A 19,533-nucleotide genomic window follows, 5' to 3' on the forward strand; every position below is an offset into this window, starting at 1 on the left:
TCATAGTGCCACCAATTGTATATAAAGGTTTGGAAGAAAACATGCTCGTAATGTTGAACCATTTGGACTTTTTGTGCAGTTCCACTAAAATCGAGCATCCCTGTTTGCATAGATATTGAAAGTTTGATTACTATAAAAGTGGCACTAGTTGAAGCATATACTCACAAATATAAGCATTCCAATTTCTTAATGGGAAAAGCTAGCAGGACTGTTTCTAACCACATGTTTGAAGGAATAAATAAGGCAACATCGGCTGATGTCAGGAAGGCATACATAGTTTGTCTAAAAAATTGAAACATTCCTAACCTTTCCTCTTATTTTAAGCATATTTTGTGCTGTTCAACTAAAATAAAATGCCATCACCACCTTGACAATTCAGTGACACTGTACAAAAGGAGATGACTTAACATTACATCATGATGTTAGGTATGTAGTCAACAGGCATTGGAGACAAACATACATACCTCCTTCAATAACATAATGAACATTAATTTTAACAAAGATGTGATTAGCTTTACCGGGATAATTTGAGTGAACTCTACACCCTCAGTTCCTTAATATAAGACTTTTTCGTAGTTCAATTTAAAGTACCCAAACGTCTAGTATTTAGAAAAACAGGTAGTAGTTTTCTTGAGCACATATCTGGGAAAGCTTGCCACACTTTATAGATGTCCATACGCTAATGCAACACCATTCGAATAGTACAAATATAAACTCATCCAGTGGCTAGTGCAACAGTAGAGTAGTTATTTTATTACAGGGTACAGTACAATGGTTTTACTGAACAGATTTCCTTAAGCTCTAGCACTGGAAGATTTCTATAAGATTAACAATACAAAATGTAAAGGTAACAAGTTTCAGCATTGGTATACTAGTTGTGCAAGAGCATTAAACCAAATACAAAAGTCTGAAGGTAACTAGAATTATTAACTAATGACAGTATAAAAAAATTGCAAACCATGTACCTTCAAGGTAAATATCATTTCGAATTTGAGGGTACCTAAAAATTGCTATCCCAATCTTGATAATGGATCAAACATAAAAACTTAATCGAATGAATCAAGAGAACAGCCATAGGAGGAGGTGCCCACTCTTGATCTTTCCTCTTGACACTGTACAAAATATTGACTTATCTCATGAAAGTGAGGTATGTAATATATAAGCTTTAACAGTGCAAAAATCTGAAGGTAGTAACAAGATTCATCGTTGGTATACTGGCTGTGGAATAGCATTAGAATGCCTTAGCTAAAAAATCTTTAATACATCCACAATCAACAGTTAACCATGAAATAATCCAGTGACATTAAATGGCATTGCTTAAATTTATTGGTGGCATTAGACTGAGTGTGGCATTAGTTAAATGTGCATCACTTTAGCTGTAGCATTGCTTGACTTGACTGCTAGCGTTATACTAACAACAAAAAAGTGGCAATACGAGCATGGGAGGCCCATTCGGATAGTGGGTGCACCAGTACGATGTACCTCCATGGACACATAGATTGGTGAGGGAGGTATGGTTTCCCAGAGCAACAAATATCCAGGCAGCATATGTGGATTATGTCCAACTTTTGTTCTCTTTAGCCACCTTTTTCCTATGTGAGGACAACAAACCGATCGACCTGGTCATTCTCTATTGCGCTGTCATGCCTTTCTACCCTTCTTCAACCAAGAGACATGAGACTCGTTCCTTAGCTACTGATTTCCCCCTTCTCAACCTAGATGCGGGTTTGATGCCTAGTCTCTTGGACAGTACAGTCTCCCTTCCTTTCCTTATTCAACCCAGACATGGATTAGTCTACATGAAGTAGGGTTTCCTTTAATAGTTCAAGTTATGGTTTTTGTCTGTGTGACCGACAGAGCAGAGGATAGCAAATTGGGAAGATGGTGGAGTGGAAAAGATCCACATGCAGTGACGTGGCAGATGGGGCAATAGAACAAGGGTATGGTTCGAAAAGAGGTAGCATACCTGAGGGTCGGCGGGAAGTGGCTTCGCTCGTGGTCGTCGTCCTCTGCACACACACTACGGCAGCGAGCTTGGGGACGGAGGCCATTCCGCGTGGGCGCTAGGTCTGAGAGGACGGCCTTGTCATCGGTGCATGACCTCGCTCACCGATGACGAGTGCGTCAGCGTTGCACGTCATTTTCTTCCCCGGCAGATTTGTGACCACCGGTGAGGAGGGACAGAGAGGCCATCTTTTTTCAGTCTGGAGAGAGGGTGATAGTGTGAGAAGCAAGTGGGCAGCCCTTAGCAAGAAAGCACTGAAGCTCTAGCCTATATATCTTTTTATACTACTAGTACTAGAGGTGGAGTAGTGGTAGAGTAGTTTATATTTTCTCTACATACAGTACCAGTTAGTGGTGCTTCAAAACTGAATGGCACGTCATTAAATAAATAAAGGTCGCTAACAAATGCGGCACCTCGGGCCAATGCGGCCAGATCGCATTTTGCACGAGAAATTACACACCATGTTTCGTTGACATGTGGTCCCGTTCCAACATGTCAGTGAGACGACGGCGAGTCCTTTTGTACAATTTCTGAACGGATGTATATGTAGGCCGGGGCACCTCTTCATGTACCATGGCAACCATCCACCGACTCTTTGCTTTTCCCTCTCAATTTGGAACTGATGTCGCACGCTCTTCCTCCCTCCTCCATTTTCCTTCACCCTTCCTTCTGCCATTGTTTGATCGTCTTCTCCATGGAGGGAACAGGCCGTAAACGACCCTGTTATTCTTCCCCCGATCTGAATGATGTCGCGGTGGAGGAACTCATTGATCGGTGCGACGTCATCACCTCGGCTAGCATGGAAAGTTCGTTCAAGACCATTCTCGACTCAACTAATAACATCATTACAACAAAACCAAGGGTCCAGGAGCGGTTTGATCTCCCCTATCTTCTTCACCGTGACACTGCTGACTGGCGCGCGGATGACGGAGGCCTTGCCTTGTGCAAGTTGGTGCCGCTTGATAATGATACGTGTGATGTTAAGATGCCATCGCTTGAGGGTAAGGCTTGGGAAGGCGCAAATGGAGATTGGGTTGTCTATATTGTGTACAACTGCGAGTGGGAACTTGTGAATGTGTACACTCGTCACCGGGTTCCACTTCCAAAAATCTCAGACAGCCCAAAGGTTGAGCACACCGGTATTCTACGTACGTTCAACTATGATCATGGTAACTATCGTCTACAGAAGATAGCAATTTGTTGAGTTCCTGACTGCTCTTGGGGTTATAGGAATGCTTGTGTCGCTATCTTCGACAAGCTTGTTACCGTCCTTCATAGTTCGACTCGATGGATATTGCTCAAAAATAAGTTTCTATACAAAGATGAGTACTGTGATGCAATTTAATATGAGGGTCTTGTGTTTGCTGCCACCACTCATGGCACTGTTTTTGCATGGAATCCTTATGGTTTTGGTACATTTGTCTTCCACCCTAATTATAATTGTTTCATCCACATGCATGCGAGTTAGCTAGTTTCGCTTTACTAATTAACCTTCTTGTGTTTCCATGGTCCTGTGAACATTCCACCACCTATATTTGAAAAAAATTATAACCAAGGGGGAGATGACAATGATGATGATCATGAGCATGAGGACCCATATACTCAGTGGCGCCTGGCAACTTATTCTGATGGATCGCATCTTCTTGTCTGTATACAGGGCACTATTGATGTTACTAAGGAAGCAGGTGTTGTCTCCCATGGTCGGACTCTCTGGACCTATTCCAACATCCGTTCTAGGGTATTCGGGATGGATACTACTATGCTAGTGCCAACACCTTCTCCCTAGTTTAGTATTGATACTCTTGGAGGAAACTCGCTCTTCATTGGGCAAAATTATCCAATGATGGTGAAAGGCGATCCTGCTGCTGTGACACAACATCTCTACCATTTGTGAGAAGCTACTGTATCTATACCTTAGACATTTCTATGGTTCCCTACCGTGGATATCACAATATGCGTCCTGACATAGGCTGCTTCAGCCTGGATGATCAGTCCTGCGTTGGTCTCAAGATTGACAGTAGCTGCCCCTTCCTAGAGAATCACTTTCTGGTTCAAAGCAAGCGTTTCACGGACGAGTGGTTGAGCTTAAGTTCATTTCATTGCTTGTTATTTGTTGTGTGATGAAAACTTTAGTATTTATAATGTATCCACGTTGTCGTTGTGGGTTGATGACCTGTTGTATGTAATGAAATGATATACCTGTGATAAACTTACTAAATTTATGAATGGCTTCTGAGTCGCTTCTCTGAGTGGGTGTTGTGATGAGGCAAAAAAATATTTTTCAAGTACATAATTGTACGTGCATTGCAACAGGTTATCGGATGAGTCCAATAAACAATAGTACTACTATTTGTACTAGCTTCACGGGCTTTGCGTGTCGGGCAGGTGTTTTTACTGTAGCTGTGAATCCCATCATCCTAGGTCCTCGGATGAGTCCAGTAGAAATTGCATTCTGATGTTTGGGTTCAAACTTCCAAAACTATTGCACTATCTCTATGTCTACGTATACGTAATACAACAAGTTTTAAACTTGAGACCAGCCACCCACCCTCACAAAGAACACTTTTTAACCTAGCACAGACTCCAGGAAATTTGGCCATAGTGTGAGGTGGGCCATATGTTAATGTGTTTGTTGTGCATATCCAGCACCTCGAATCCTCGATATATAGTAGGGTGGCATGGGCCAGAACAAGCATTCACGTCCAGGAGTATGACACACGCCACTAGGACGACTTCCATCTGACACCATATTTCTTGGAGTCCGTGCTACAGCTATCTCTTCAACCTCCTCGTTTCTCTAACTCAGCCATCATGCGGCGGGCGAGGTGGGGGTTTGCCGATAGTCGGTTTCCTCAACTGCGGTCCCACTTGTAAGGCCAACTCCAACGCACGACCCCAAACGGACCTATATTTTGCCCGGATTCTGTCTATTTGGGTAGGGCAATGGGGTCGTGTCTGGGTCATTTCTCGGATGCGGTGGCCATGCGCCCAACGCGCAGACGCATCTGTTACCTCTTGAGAATGTGTTGGTTTTCCCTTGAAGAGGAAAGGGTGATGCAGCAAAGTAGCGTAAGTATTTCCATCAGTTTTTGAGAACCAAGGTATCAATCCAGTAGGAGACTACACGCAAGTCGCCTAGTACCTGCACAAACAAATAAGAACCTTGCAACCACCACGATAAAGGGGTTGTCAATCCCTTCACGACCACTTGCAAAAGTGAGATCTGATAAAGATAATAGGATAAATATTTTTGCTATTTTTGTATAGATTGGAAAGTAAAGATTGCAAACTAAGCAATGAAAAAATGGCTAGTTGACGGGAAAATAATATGATGTAAAGTAGACCCGGGGGCCATAGGTTTCGCTAGTAGCTTCTCTCAAGATAGAATATATTACGATGGGTGAACAAATTACTGCCGAGCAATTGATAGAAAAGCGCATAGTGAAAGGATCGAGAAGAGGTGTCTAGAGGGGGCGTGAATAGACTCTTAACAAAGAAAAGTGGCAGTTTTTAATTTCTTCAAGTTAAGGTGGAGTTTTCTCACAAGTTTAAACATTCACAATACATCCAAGCAAGCATGACAAGAGTATATGTGCAGTGGAAAGTAAAGCATGCAATTTGCAAGAAAGTAAAGGGATGGGATTGGAGTGTGCAAACGCAATTGGGGACACGGAGATTTTTGGCATGGTTCCCATAGGTGGTGTGATATGTCTCCGTCGTATCTACTTTTCCAAACACTTTTGCCCTTGTTTTGGACTCTAACTTGCATGATTTGAATGGAACTAACCCAGAATGACGCTGTTTTCAGCAGAATTACCATAGTGTTATTTATGTGCGGAAACAAACGTTCTCGGAACGACCTGAAACTTCACGGAGCAACTTTTTGGAAAATATAAAAAATACCTGCAAAAGATGAAGGCCAGGGGGCCCACCACCTGTCCACAAGGGTGGGGGCACGCCTACCCCCCTAGCGCATGCCCCCTACCTCGTGGGCCCCCTCGAGCTCCTCCGACTCCAACTCCAACTCTATATATTGTGTTTTGGGGAGAAAAAAACTAGAGAGAAGAATCCATCGCGTTTTACGATACGGAGCCGCCTCCAAGCCCTAAAACCTCTCGGGAGGGCTGATCTTGAGTCCGTTTGGGGCTTCGGAGAGGGGAATCTGTCGCCATCATCATCATCAACCATCCTCCATCACCAATTTCATGATGCTCACCACCGTGCGTTCCATCGTGGGCTTGCTGGACGATGATGGGTTGGATGGGATCTATCATGTAATCGAGTTAGTTTTGTTAGGGTTTGATCCCTAGTATCCACTATGTTCTGAGATTGATGTTGCTATGAGTTTGCTATGCTTGTAATGCTTGTCACTAGGGACCGAGTGCCATGATTTCAGATCTTAACCTATTATGTTTTCATCAATATATGAGAGTTCTTGATCCTATCTTGCAAGTCTGTAGTCACCTATTATGTTTTATGATCCATTAACACCGAAGTGACAATAATCGGGATACTTATCGGTGATGACCGTAGTTCGAGGAGTTCATGTATTCACTATGTGTTAATGCTTTGTTCTGGTACTCTATTAAAAGGAGGCCTTAATATCCCTTAGTTTCCATAAGGACCCCGCTGCCACAGGAGGGTAGGACAAAAGATGTCATGCAAGTTCTTTTCCATAAGCACGTATTACTATATTCGGAATACATGCCTACATTACATTGATGAACTAGAGCTAGTTATGTGTCACCCTAGGTTATGACTGTTACATGATGAACCGCATCCGGCATAATTCTCCATCACCGATCCATTGCCTACGAGCTTTCCATATATTGTTCTTCGCTTATTTACTTTCCCGTTGCTATTGCTATCATCACTACAAAATACAAAAACATCACTTTTACTACTGTTACCTTTTGCTACCGTTACCACTACTACCATATTACTTTGCTACTAAATACTTTGCTGCAGATATTAAGTTTCCAGGTGTGCTTGAATTGACAACTCAGCTGCTAATACTTGAGAGTATTCGTTGGCTCCCCTTGTGTCGAATCAATAAATTTGGGTTGAATACTTTACCCTCGAAAATTGTTGCGATCCTCTATACTTGTGGGTTATCATGGTGCTATAGTACATCCACATTGATGGAGACTTCAGCCCACAAAGGGTAACGGTTGCGCAAGTCCATGGAGGGCTCCACCCACGAAGGGTCCACGAAGAAGCAACCTTGTCTATCCCACCATGGCCATCACCCATGAAGGACTTGCCTCACTAGGTTAGATCTTCATGAAGTCGGTGATCTCCTTGCCCTTACAAACTACTTGGTTCAACTCCACAATCTTGATGGAGGCTCCCAAGTGACACCAAACCAATCTAGGAGACACCACTCTCCAAAAGGTAATAGATGGTGTGTTGATGATGAACTCCTTGCTCTTGTTCTTCAAATGATAGTCTCCCCAACACTCAACTCTCTCACACATATTTGGATTTGGTGGAAAGATGATTTGAGTGGAAAGCAACTTTGAGAAGGATAGAGATCAAGATTCATATGGTTAGAATGGAATATCTTGGTCTCAACACATGAGTAGGTGGTTCTCTCTCAGAAAATGAATGTTGAAGTGTAGGCACGTTCTGATAGCTCTCTCCACGAATGAAGAGTGGGTGGAGGGGTATATATATCCTCCACACAAAATCTAACCATTACACACAAATCACCAAACTCGGTGGGACCGAATAATGAAACTCGGTCGGACCGATTTAGTTCATAATGTGACCATTAGGCATTTCGGTGGGACCAATATGATCAACTCGGTGAGACCGTTGTGCTAGGGTTAGGGTAAAACCTCATCTCAGTTTGACCGATTACACAAACTCATTGAGACCGATTTTGGTAATAAGCAAAACAGAGAGTTGGTCAGGCAAACTCGGTGGGACCGATTGCTTTTCTCGGTAAGACTGAAATTATTGCAACAGGCAACAGAGAGTTTGCAAGCCCATCTCGCTGAGACCGAGATCCCATCGGTGAGACCGAATGGATTAGGGTTTGTGGCAGTGGCTATGTCAAGAGAACTCGGTGGCGCTGAATAGAACATTTCGATGGGGCCGAGTTTGATCTTTGGTTTGGGACATATGTGGATATGACAAAATGGTTGAGGGTTTTTTGGAGCAAATCGCTAAGCATTTTGAGCAAGAAACCCATTAAGCAACACCTCATCCCCTTTTAATAGTATTGGCTTTCATATGGACTAAATGTGATCTTGGATCACTAAAAGTAAAATGTGGAGTCTTGAGGTTTAGATCTTGAGCCAATCTTTTGTCCTTAGCATTTTGAAGGGGTTCCACATCTTCTTGTCCATGCCACTCCATCTGTTGAACTTGTCTGAAATATTCTAGATAAAAACATTAGTCCAACAGGAGATATGTGGACATTAAGTACCAAAACCACCCAGGGAGCACTTGTGCTTTCAATCTCCCCCTTTTTGGTAATTGATGACAACATACATCAAAGTTTTAGATAAAGATATAGCGAATAACAAGTAAAGCTTTGGAAGGACATGTAACATACATAGGCTCCCCCTACATGTATGCAATCATGTCAATATGGAAAGTAAGAGCATGTGAATGTATAAACATGACAGAGCAAGCAATGTGTTACATGTATCTTGGCTATATGCATCAGAGCAAATGATGTGAATATGTGAAGTGTAACTTCCTGTTCATGATTCCTTCTTGCAAACAATATGTACATTAGCAAGAAATCTTCATGTATATGAGTGTGATGCAGATACTTACCTTGTGGTCTTGAGCTGGCTTAGGAAGAGATGAACCTGAGTAAACAAGGTTAGATAACATATGTACAACTACTAGACAGAGCAAACCAAAGAGCCACGAGAGTACCAAGACTGGGATGACATGTAGACTGTGAGTACTAGGTACTCTATTGGATATAGAGATGTTCCCAAGGGTAAAAGGTATGCAATGAATTCAAGATTTCCTTCCCTTAGATGTCTTTCTCCCCCTGAATCTTTTATTTGATAATGGGGGAATATAGGGAACAAAACATCTGAGCAAAACAGATCAGAGCACAGAAACATAAAACATAAAACAAACTAACATGTCTTTCCCGTCTTAAAGACATGTGACTTCTCTCCTCTTGAATACTAAGCATCTGGGGTCTCTCTCCATTTGAAATGATTAAGCATTCTCCCCCTTTGAAGTACTCTCCCCCTTTTTAAGTGAGTAAGCTTTGATGTGATCTCTCTCTCCCCCTTTGACATCAATTTCCATGAAGGGATCTTCTGGATTGTGAGTCAAAATAGGTTTGGTCCTTGAGCCATAGAGCAAAGCAGCATTTAGAGTGTGATGCTGGTAGAGGACAAGAGTGGAGCTGGAGTAAAAATGCAGGATACAAGTAGCAAACTGTCTTCTCTGAAGTGAAATCAGGTAACACCGAGTTGTATTCTTTGGTGGCACCGAAATGGTTCGATTTGACTGAAAGCTACAGACCGGTGTGACCGAGTCCAACATAGAGAGAACATTTGTCACCTCATCTCACTAGGCAAAAAAGATCTCACAAAGATTTGCAATGAATTGGATGTAGGGAATGCAGAACAAAACAAAGAAAAGAAAATCTAGATGAAGTTTTTTTTTTGATTAAAGAAAGGGGAAAATGCAAGGGACAAATGCAAGAACTCAGAAACACTAGAGAACTTCATCTAGAATTGGGCGGTGACAAAGTCACCTATGTTAGAGTATATTGATTGAGGAGTCAAGTGAGAACACTTGATCATAGGTTATACTCATCATTTAAGCTCAAAATTGGGTTACCATTTTTTCGTTTAAGGATTTTGATATATTCGCATCTTGTTGAGTTGCTTTGACCCATGACTTGGGGTAAAGCTTCTCTAATATGGAATAACATACCTTGGGTGGTGGTGTTGTACTTGATCATGTAGTTGAACTTGTGTGGGATGGTCAAGGTTGATGTACCTCAATTGGAGCACCACTTGTAATTGGAGTTCATCTACCTACATGGCTTAGTCTTGCAAGGAGGAGCACTTGTGTATCCAACATGACAAACATGAAATTTGATACCAAATGAAATTTGATATAGAACTTGTCAAAAGGATATGTTGAAAGGTTTCATGCTTCCTTGTCCTAATCCACTATGTTGTAGAGACTTGGTGATGTAGAGGTTCCTCAAGATGTAAGTGACTTCCAATCTCATAGAATTAGATTCACTCAAGTACCTACAAGGGTTAGATAGCATGCAAGGGTACAAATATATCCAAGACACATGATCATCATCATAAGAGAAAAGTCAAGGATTAGTCATAGGCTCATGCCTTGCATGTATCCACATGGAGTTCCAACTCCAAGTTTGAAGCATCAATGATGTTCAATTCACCTCTCAAATGGCAAAATACTTTCTCATCAAGCGGTTTGGTGAAGATATCCGCCAATTTCTTATCGGTACGAACATGCTTAAGATCAATGTCCCCTTTGGCAACATGATTTCAAATGAAATGATGACGAGCTTCAATATGCTTAGTTCGAAAATGTTGCACGGGATTGTGAGAAATCTTAATAGAACTTTCATTGTCACAAAGCAATGGAACATGTTTCACATAGATCCCATAATCTTTAAGAGTTTGGGTTATCCAAAGTAATTGAGCACAACATGAACTAGCGGCAATGTATTCCGCTTCGGTGGTGGAAAAGGATACCGAGTTTTGTTTCTTGGAGGACCAAGATACAAGGGATCTACCAAGAAATTGACAAGTACCCAAAGTGGACTTTCTATCAACCTTGTCACCGGCATAGTCCGAATAGGAGTAGCCAACAAGATCAAAAGAAGACCTCTTAGGGTACCAAATGCCAAAATTTGGTGTATGTATTAGGTATCTCACTATCCTTTTCACAGCCTTAAGATGACATTCTTTGGGGGCCGCTTGATATCGTGCACACATGCATACACTTAGCATGATATCGCGACGGGAGGCACATAGATATAACAATGAACCTATCATAGAGCAATAAACCTTTTGGTCAACCGGTTTGCCATCCTTGGTCAAGTCAAGATGTCCACTAGTAGGCATGGGGGTTTTCATACCTTTGCTTTCTTGCATGTTGAACTTCTTGAATAAGTCCTTGGTGTACTTTGTTTGAGAAACAAAGGTGCCTTCCTTAGTTTTCTTGATTTGCAAACCAAGAAAGAACTTGAGTTCACTCATCATAGACATCTCAAACTTCCCCGACATTAGCTTTCCAAACTTTTCAGTAAAATGAGGGTTAATTGAACCAAATATGATATCATCAACATAAATTTGGCACACAAATAATTCACCATTAACCCTTTTAGTAAAAAGATTAGAATCAATCTTTCCAATTGATCAATTGAAAGAACAGCGGGATATTTCGCCCGAACTGTGAGTGTCGTGTTCCCCATTGGGACTAGGCGACGACGACTATGCTCGGCTAAATCTAGGTAACACAATTTTAAGAGACGGATGCAAAAAATAAAACCTAAACTAAACAAGGTTGACGACAAAGAAAATGAAAAAAGAAGCAGAGGGGGATAAAGATTTGAACTCGTTTTGTTATTGGTATTTCAGATTACTACTGACAGCATAGACTAAAACAAGAGGGAAGTAACATGACAAGGACACATATATAACTATCATACATATAACAGAGGGAAGAAACAATAATATGACAGGGACAGAAATATATCAAAACACGAACATATATATTTATATCATAGGTACAAAGCTAACAACCACAAACTGAACACTAGACACCAACAGGAATATAAAGCACAAGTACGGGGCTCACATCACACTAGCCAATTCACGCTGACAAATATTAGTACAACAATAATAGACACAAGGATTCAGACACTAGAAACCAAATATTGTATAGTTTTCCACAAGTACATTGAAATTATAGCAGACCATAAAACACACGAAGGCACCAATAATGTGTGCAGAACAGTACACCATATTCATCATAATGATTTTAGAAATTCGTGAGAAGTAAAGAGAGAAAAGGGGAACAACAACAGTTGGGGTCCTAGAAGAATACGGCAGCAAGAGGGGTTCAGAGCAGAGCTTCAGCGAGTGAGGAGCAGCAAGGGGGCACTGGCGAAGAGCAGCAGCAGGTTGGAGATTAGAGTATTAGCAGCAGCAGGGGCGTCAGGGAGAGAGAAGCAGCAGGTTGAGGCAACAAAAGCAAGGGGATGCAAGGAGAAGGAGCAGCAGGAGCGTTGAGAGAAGAAAAAGAAGAAGAGCAATAGCAGGGTTAGGAGTTCAGGGAAGAAGACAACAGCAAGAGGAGGAGTAGAAGGGCATCAGGGAGATGGGGGAAGAGGGCAACACAGGCGTTGGGCGCGTGATGGATCAGGCACCGCCGGCCCTCTGTCTGGTGAGTTGCGTGAGGTGGATGTGGTGCGGATGGATGGATGGGTGGTGATGCTGGTTGTGGTGGAGTGGTGGAGCTGGTGACATGTCGCCACGCCGGCCTGGCCGCGGCGGCGGCCGGAGGTGGAGAAGGAGGGATGAGGGAGAGAGATGTGTGCCAGGCTCGGTTTCGAAATGGAGGCTGCTAGGGATTTTGATCCCCTCCCTGATCTGCCATTTTGCACTTTTGCCCTCCTTCTTCTCTTCTTCAGCCTCAAGTAGATCCCTTTCTTCTTTAGTGTTGGCCCTTCGTTTCATTAATTCTTCATACTCGAGTCCCTTCGCAAAATGCAGCAACCACAACCTCTTAGACACTGTAATATAGAAGGATTTGGGCCTTTTCGCCATTTTCTGCAAAAGATGGAGTAGTGTTGTAAATGTGACATAATATGCGTATTTGAATATCTTTCGAGTAAATAATATGAAAATATGATTACAATTTGATGCAAAAAGGCTAAAAAGATTATATGAGGAAATTCTATAGCAAGTTCCCCCACACTTAAATCTTTCTTGTCCTCAAGCAAAGGCATATCACAAGAGCAAGAGTATGAATAGTGAACTGACTAGAGAAGGTCCTAGTAAAGTAGATCTCCAAACAATGCATGCTTCAGACTTAGTTAGTGAAGATTAATGGTTAGGATGCTACAAAGCAATAGGATACTAGTAGACTCGATCATTTTAAACTTTTACAATGATAAAGTGGATCAACAAGTTTAAATGCAGATTGTGCCAAAAGGTTCCTAAAGAGAGCATGATCCCCAGAAATACTTGTTACCAGGAACACAACATTATGGCTAAACTACTTATTGAATTTTGAAGGAAGCAATGATAATATTTTATCAGTCTCATCAAAGGAACATACCACCGATCCCGAGAACATGGTATACACATGGTTCGACAAATATTGCATTTTTATTTATTTATTGCTGTCCAAGCTACCAAATTTAACACGCCACCGATTCAGGGAACATGACATGCTACTGCAGGTAGACTAGACTTATATTCATTATGACATATTGAACAAAGGAATTACAATGGCATGAAACATAAGGAAGGAAACAAGAATCATCACTCATCCATTTCTGGTTCACATGCTACTGATCCAGAGAATATAGCATGCTAATCCATAGTGGTTAAGTGATTGGTCTGGATGGGAAGACACTTGGCACAAAATCAGCATCTAACACTTGATGATCTAGGTGTATCAAAGTAAATGCAGAAAATGATGGTAGTTTTCTAGTGTACTAGGGATTTGAGCACTCAAAACTAATAACTTTCACTAATTTCAGCAAAGCAAGCAGTATGTAGATCACTAGTTTACAAGGCATTCACAATTCAGTTCACATATTCACAACAAGCACCATACCAAAGGTGAATTTCAGCTTGACAATAAGTAATAACTGGCTCAAGCAACCCAACTAGCAATTGATTTCAGCTTGTATCAATAGATGATATATTCATATTGGGGTCATGAAATAGCTCACCAGGCTTTATGAAGTAGAACTCGCTCGATGATCTCACATCTTCTTGCATCGCGACTCCTCTCCTTTTGCTTCTCTATCCTCATGCTCTCTATCCTCGTGCACGCTCCAGCTTTTCTCTTCCTTGTATGTGCCCATTGCTTCTCCTCTTCACCATGCTCTAAATCCACCGCGGTCCCAAGGAATGTCACCTCGAACCTGGTCAGCATGTAGTGAACGGTGCAGTAGCGAAAACCTGAAAGAGCACTCGACAAAAGAGATACAAGTGAAAGGGGTAATGCCCTCTAAATCATCAATAGAGTACCCAATTACATATGCATAGCTATAAAGAACATGGCGAGTATGATAGGAATCAGCAAGCTCAATACTAACATGAGGATGATATTTATCATTAAGCATAGGTTTGGCATGAGGAAAATAAGTGTGATCATCATTAATATGAGCAATGCCACCAACAGTATATGTATCATCATATCCAAGCAAACACTTCTTCAAATCTACTTTAACAGATAACATCATGCAATGCAAGGTAGTAGGAAACAATTCATATGGACGCATGTCATTGAGAGGATTAGATAAACCTGCTATATCACGCTCTTGGATGACGATGGGCAAATGAATTTCTAGTTCTTCATCTTCAACTACAGGAGCTTCTTTTACTTCTTCAGGAGTGATAGGCAATGGATCTTCGTCTTGATCACTTGGGCATTCAAGCTCTTGGTCATCTTGTTCCTTGTCTTCTAGTTCATCTTCTTCAATCTGAGATATCTCTTCCTCAAGGCACTTACTATCTTCCTTGGCTGGATATGAAGGTGTTGGAACCTCAGATGTATCAAGGGTAATCCCAGAAACACTCAGCTCAAGCTATGAAGAAATAGTGCTGCCAGCGTTGATGTTCTTCTCAATCTTCCTTACTTCTTCAACTAGCTCTTTTCCACTCTTGATCTTCTTCATTTCCTCTAGTATAACCTTCCTAATAGGATCATCCTCGGCACTCCAAATGAACTCGAGACTAAGCAATGTGAGCTTGTCTGTATCATCAAATTCATCTTGTGTGGGCACTTGCACATGAGATTGCTCGACGGTTGCTGGAGTTGTTGGTTGACCAAATGGAGTACCATTTAACTCCATTGGAAACATCTCCTGGTGTTGAGGTATATGAGTAGGAGCTGAATAAATCTATTGTGGAGCATAGTTGTGGCTCTCCTCATTGTACCTAAATCCCTGCATATGATTACTAGAAGCAAACAGTGAGATCTCAGGGTTGTTGCTCCTATATGACATATTCTGGTTCTCAGGCCACCCATATGAGTAATTGTTTTGGTATGAGCTAGGCTGTGGGGCGAAGCTCATGCCATAACAATCGGGAGAGTGAGAGTAACCACGCTGACATTTAGTGGGTGAATGTCCCTGAAATCCACAAATATGGCTTGTATGAGCAACATAAGGATGACCTCTAGGATAAGGATCATAAGAGCTAGGCCTATCCTCAAAAACTACTTCTCGCTGCCGAGCTAAATCATCTAATCGATGGGAAATCTTACTTATCAGTTCTTGAATAGTTTACATGCTGTTTATAGTGTTCCTCGCATCTCCGAGACAATCTAAATAATATGCCATAACCGAGCAGATAGCTCTAACCTGCAAAAGGAAAAGAAAACAAAAAGATACTAGCTAGAACAAGGGTTAGTGGTTAGAGATATATCACAAATATATGGCACAAACTAGAAAAAGAAGAAAAACCTAGTCTATAGCCTAACACAATCGCTCGACGCTAGTCCCCGGAAACAGTGCCAAAATGATCAATTGAAGGTACATCGGGATATTTTGCCCGAACTGCGAGTGTCGTGTTCCCCACAGGGACAAGGCGACGACGACTATGCTCGGCTAAATCTAGGTAACACAATTTTAAGAGACGGATGCAGAAAATAAAACCTAAACTAAACAAGGTTGACGACAAACAAAATGAAAAAAGAAGCAGAGGGATATAAAGATTTGAACTTGCTTTCTTATTGGTATTTCAGATTACTACTGACAGCATAGACTAAAACAAGAGGGAAGTAACATGACAAGGACACATATATAACTATCATACATATAACAGAGGGAAGAAACAATAATATGACAGGGACAAAAATATATCAAAACACGAACATATATATTTATATCACAGGTACAAAGCTAACACGGATACCACAAACTGAACACTAGACACCAACAGGAATATAAAGCACAAGTATAGGGCTCACATCACACTAGCCAATTCACGCTGACAAATATTAGTACAACAATAATAGACACAAGGATTCAGACACTAGAAACCAAATATTGTATAGTTTTACACAAGTACATTGAAATTGTAGCAGACCATAAAACACATGAAGGCACCAATAATGTGTGCAGAACAGTACACCATATTCATCATACTGATTTTAGAAATTCGTGAGAAGTAAAGAGAGAAAAGGGGAACAACAACAGTTGGGGTCCTAGAAGAATACGGCAGCAAGAGGGGTTCAGAGCAGCGCTTCAGCGAGTGAGGAGCAGCAAGGGGCGCCGGCGAAGAGCAGCAGCAGGTTGGAGATTAGAGTAGTAGCAGCAGCAGGGGCGTCAGGGAGAGAGAAGCAGCAGGTTGAGGCAACAGCAGCAAGGGGATGCAAGGAGAAGGAGCAGCAGGAGCGTTGAGAGAAGAAGAAGGAGAAGAGCAATAGCAGGGTTAGGAGTTCAGGGAAGAAGACAACAGCAAGAGGAGGAGTAGAAGGGCAGCAGGGACATGGGGGAAGAGGGCAGCACGGGCGTTGGGCGCGCGATGGATGGATGGGTGGTGATGCTGGTTGTGGTGGAGTGGTGGAGCTGGTGGCGCACCGCCACGCCGGCCTGGCTGCGGTGATGGCCGGAGGTGGAGAAGGAGGGATGAGGGAGAGAGATGTGTGCCAGGCTCACTTTGGAAATGGAGGCTGCTAGGGATTTTGATCCCCTCCCTGATCTGCCATTTTGCACTTTTTCCCTCCTTCTTCTCTTCTTCAGCCTCAAGTAGATCCCTTTCTTCTTTAGTTTTGGCCCTCCATTTCTTTAATTCTTCATACTCGAGTCCTTCCGCAAAATGCAGCAACCGCAACCACTTAGACACTCCAATATAGAAGGATTTGGGCCTTTTCGCCCTTTTCTGCAAAAGATGGAGTAGTGTTGTAAATGTGACATAATATGAGTATTTGAATATCTTTCGAGTAAATAATGTGAAAATATGATTACAATTTGATGCAAAAAGGCTAAAAAGATTATATGAGGAAATGCTCTATCACCAATATCAAAGCCTTTTTCAATAAGGAACTTGGTCAAGCATTTATACCATGCTCTAGGAGCTTGTTTAAGACCATAAAGAGCTTTGTGAAGTTTGTAAACATGGTCGGGTTTCTTAGGATTGACAAAGCCGGGAGGTTGCTTAACATAAAATTCCTCCTCAATTTCACCATTTAGAAAATAACTTATAATGTCCATTTGGTACAAGGTAATATCATGGTGATTAGCATAGGCAAGTAAGATGCGAATGGACTCAAGTCTAGCAACGGGGGCATATGTCTCACCATAGTCCATACCTTCGACTTGAGTGTAGCCTTGGGCGACGAGACGTGCTTTGTTGCGGACGACTTGGCCATCTTCGTCTTGCTTGTTGCGAAACACCCATTTGGTGCCAATGATGTTGTGGTTGTTGTCGGGCTTCTCGACCAATGTCCACACTTGATTTCTCTCAAAGTTGTGTAGCTCTTCATGCATGGCATTTATCCAATTCGGATCTTCCAATGCTTCTTCAACCTTCATAGGTTCAATGCTAGAGATGAATGAATAATGTTCGAAAAAATTAGCCAAACGAGTTTTAGAGTGAGTGATTCTCCCGGTTTGGATATCATTGAAGATTTGCTTGACGAGATGGTATCTTGAGACTCTTCCTCGAACTCGTGAGAGCTTTTGCTTGGGTCGGGGTGGAACATATTCTTCTTCATTGTGTCCTTCTTCTTGGCCTTCTTCATTGTTGACGTTGTTGTTCTCTTGTCGTGGTGGAGAAGGAGGTTGATGTGGTTCATCTTGGTGTACTTCCTCATTTTCTTCATCTTGATGTGTCCCACTTGTGGATGCTTCCGTGTCAACTCTTGGTTCACCTTGTCGTGAGGTAGAAACTTCCACTTGGACGGACGAGGTACTCTCCTTCACCTCCGTTGGACGAATCTTGCCAATAGACAAGTCTTGGATTGCTTTCGAAGGGTTTTTGTATCCTACATCAATTGGCAATTGCTCTACTTGCGAGCCGTTAGATTCATCAAACTTCACATCTACCGTCTCTTCAACCTTTCAGGTGAAATTGTTGTAGGCACGGTAAGTGTGAGAGTTTGAGACATAACCGAGTAGGAAACCCTCATGAGATTTAGGAGAAAATTTAGAACGACGATGCTTATCAAGAATGTAACACTTTGAGCCGAATACTCGAAAGTATCCAACTTGGGGTTTGTCACCGGTGAGGAGCTCGTATGCCGTCTTGCCGAGTAACTTGTGAAGATACAAGAGATTTGTTGCATGACAATCCGTCTCAACCACTTCCGCCCAAAAGTGTTTTGGAGTCTTGTACTCATCAAGCATAATTCTTGCCATCTCAATAAGAGTTTGGTTCTTCCTCTCAACAACTCCATTTGCGTTCTTGAGCTTCGTTCCAATGTTGCTGCGAACCTTCTTGATCTTCACTTCACATTGATTTTGGGCCTTCCTAGAAAAGTTCTTGAAGATCTTTTGGACCTGCGATTTATCATCAAGAAAGAACACCCATGCAAATCATGAAAAATCATCGACTATGACAAGACCATACCACTGAGACTTCTATAGGCATTGGGACCAAAGAGATCCATATGAAGTAGCTCGAGCAGTCTTCTCGTGGTCATGATGTTCTTCACGGGATGACTTCCTCCAACTTGTTTTCTTGCTTGACAAGCACTTCATAATCTATCCTTGTCAAATATAACATCTTTTACTCCAAGGATATGATCACCTTTAATAAGCTTATCAAGATTTCGCATGCCCACATGACCTAACCTTCTATGCCACAACCAGCCTTTCAAAGATTTAGCAATAAAACAAGTTCTAGGTTGAGCCTTTTTAGTGAAGTCAACAATGTAAATATCACCTCTACGCATATTGGTAAAAACCATTTTATGATTATCTCTACGAAACACTTGGCAATCTACTTCAGTAAATAGGACATTGAAGCCAAAATCAACAAGTCTAGATACGGAAAGTGAATTGTAGACAAGAGATTCAATGAGCATAACATTTTGTATGGAGCTATCATGTGAGATGGCCACCTTACCCTTTGAGTTGTCACCAAAAGTGACATACTTTCGAGGATCGTCATTTTCAGCAAGCTCACGAAACATATCCTTATCTCCGGTCATATGATCGGTACATCCACTATCAAGGACCCATTCCTTTCCTCCATTCATGTAGCCGCGAAGATTAGCCATAAGACCAAAGTGTCTCATAGACTCATCGAGATCAAATTCACTATCATCATCCTCATCATAGTATCCATGTTCAACATCGTCTTGTGATG

The 19,533-nt window shown here is 41.9% G+C and overlaps 1 long non-coding RNA gene across 1 annotated transcript; it reads right to left on the minus strand.

Annotated features, from left to right (window-relative positions):
- Positions 1-11,866: 11,866 nt before the first annotated feature.
- On the minus strand, positions 11,867-17,013 carry LOC123102491 (uncharacterized). The gene is made up of 2 exons (XR_006448968.1): positions 15,485-17,013; positions 11,867-15,350 (listed from the first exon to the last, which is right to left on the minus strand). It is a non-coding gene; the product is annotated as an uncharacterized lncRNA (long non-coding RNA).
- Positions 17,014-19,533: the final 2,520 nt, after the last annotated feature.

Source organism: Triticum aestivum, chromosome 5A (assembly GCF_018294505.1).
Source record: "Triticum aestivum cultivar Chinese Spring chromosome 5A, IWGSC CS RefSeq v2.1, whole genome shotgun sequence".
NCBI lineage: Eukaryota > Viridiplantae > Streptophyta > Magnoliopsida > Poales > Poaceae > Triticum > Triticum aestivum.